Source organism: Schistocerca gregaria, unplaced genomic scaffold (genome assembly GCF_023897955.1).
Source record: "Schistocerca gregaria isolate iqSchGreg1 unplaced genomic scaffold, iqSchGreg1.2 ptg000703l, whole genome shotgun sequence".
In the NCBI taxonomy this organism is placed as follows: domain Eukaryota; kingdom Metazoa; phylum Arthropoda; class Insecta; order Orthoptera; family Acrididae; genus Schistocerca; species Schistocerca gregaria.
Window position 1 is genome coordinate 15,001 of NW_026062081.1, and position 2,500 is coordinate 17,500.

The window sequence follows — 2,500 nt, forward strand, 5'->3', positions numbered from 1 at the left end:
GCGCCGCAGCGTAGCTGCGCCGCCTGCCGAGCCCGTCGGCTGGCGCTCCTGCCACTCGGCGCCCCCCACCAGCCGCCTGTTGCGCGTGCGCCCACGCAGCGCGCGGCCAACACGCCGGGCGGCCCCCCTTCACCGGCCGGGAACAGTCCCACCAAGCCACCGCCGCGTATCGCTTCATACCCACATGGGCCTAGTCACGTGTGTGGATGTGGCGGGTACCGCTGAAACAACCGGTTAATAGCTGTACCGATCGTCGCCATCACAGATTCACCTCCAGCGTGAACAACCGCTCAACAACGGATTTCCAGTTCATTTGCGTATCTTGGGCAGTAAACGTAGATGTCCACCTACATTTGCGAATTCAACAATTCTTGCATGCCAGGATGTCATGTGTCACGACACGCTACATCAGACCACATACACACTGCGACATGTGCAGAAGAGAACACGTGGAAGGTGGCCCGCGCACGTATGCGATGTCCCTTCCGCGATCCACTGTCAACCGGCATCTGCGGCATGTCCCAGATATGGAACGCGGTCCACCAGGGTAGCACTTTGTGTGAGGCAATACGACAAAGTCGGAATACACGCGTCACTACATCACACGGCTCACGCTGACCTGACCTGACTCACCGCACCACCACCCCCAGCGACCCAGGGTGACATACAATGCGTTCGTACGTTCCTCCCACACGCCTCTACGGCGTACCACAGTGCAACCTAGCTGTTATTGGGAGACGAGACAAGTAGCATCGAGCACAACATATGGAAATTGAGATTCGACACCGTTGGGCACAGCCAGCGTACGGTCACACGTATCACACTACTTCACTCTGTACGTAACTACCGATGATCGGTACAGCGTGTGGGTTACGCGTACGACATCAGCGGACAATGGACACAGACCATACCACGACGTACACTGAGGGCGTCGACATCTGAACGCAACTGAACAGCTGCGAGGCTCATTTAACACTCAAACGCCAGACCGACCAGCTTGAGAGGACGGAGACACAAAGAGAGGGGCAGAGGGGGGGGGGGGGGGCGATATAGTCCTATTGCAGTACAATTGACAGTGGATAGCGGGAATATGTGGAAAGTAAGCAACACTCGCAAGACATCTACATGAGGATAACAACGACACCAGAGATTCCGAGCAGTGAACTATGTTAGGCAAAGGGACAACGTGGGTTAGGTTAAGGGACAACGTGGGTTAGGTTAAGGGACAACGTGGGTTAGGTTAAGGGACAACGTGGGTTAGGTTAAGGGACAACGTGGGTTAGGTTAAGGGACAACGTGGGTTAGGTTAAGGGACAACGTGGGTTAGGTTAAGGGACAACGTGGGTTAGGTTAAGGGACAACGTGGGTTAGGTTAAGGGACAACGTGGGTTAGGTTAAGGGACAACGTGGGTTAGGTTAAGGGACAACGTGGGTTAGGTTAAGGGACAACGTGGGTTAGGTTAAGGGACAACGTGGGTTAGGTTAAGGGACAACGTGGGTTAGGTTAAGGGACAAATTGAGTTAGGTTAAGGGACAAATTGAGTTAGGTTAAGGGACAAATTGAGTTAGGTTAAGGGACAAATTGAGTTAGGTTAAGGGACAAATTGAGTTAGGTTAAGGGACAAATTGAGTTAGGTTAAGGGACAACGTGGGTTAGGTTAAGGGACAAATTGAGTTAGGTTAAGGGACAAATTGAGTTAGGTTAAGGGACAAATTGAGTTAGGTTAAGGGACAAATTGAGTTAGGTTAAGGGACAAATTGAGTTAGGTTAAGGGACAAATTGAGTTAGGTTAAGGGACAAATTGAGTTAGGTTAAGGGACAAATTGAGTTAGGTTAAGGGACAAATTGAGTTAGGTTAAGGGACAAATTGAGTTAGGTTAAGGGATAATCTGGTACAACCACAGTTAGGTTAAGCGATAATCTGGTACAGCCACAGTTAGGTTAAGCGATAATCTGGTACAGCCACAGTTAGGTTAAGCGATAATCTGGTACAGCCACAGTTAGGTTAAGCGATAATCTGGTACAGCCACAGTTAGGTTAAGCGATAATCTGGTACAGCCACAGTTAGGTTAAGCGATAATCTGGTACAGCCACAGTTAGGTTAAGCGATAATCTGGTACAGCCACAGTTAGGTTAAGCGATAATCTGGTAAAACCACAGTTAGGTTAAGCGATAATCTGGTAAAACCACAGTTAGGTTAAGCGATAAAGTTGGTTAAATTTGGTATTGTGTGGGAAGGGGGCAGAGAGGGGGGGGGGGGGTGGATAGTGGTGGCAGTACGCGGATGCCTGAGTCACCGTCAGATACGTCACGTCGGTTCGATGCTTGTAGCAAGAGGCTGGCGGGTCTGTGTCTCTCACTTCTGCAATTTTTCATGTGGTATAACACGAGGGCGGGTGGTGATATTTGGTGCCCCTCTGTGTAGGATGTGTGTTGGTGGTGTTGGTTTATCTGAGCAATGGTAGTTGTCGGAGGAGTGTGGTATTGTGCTTTTATAGG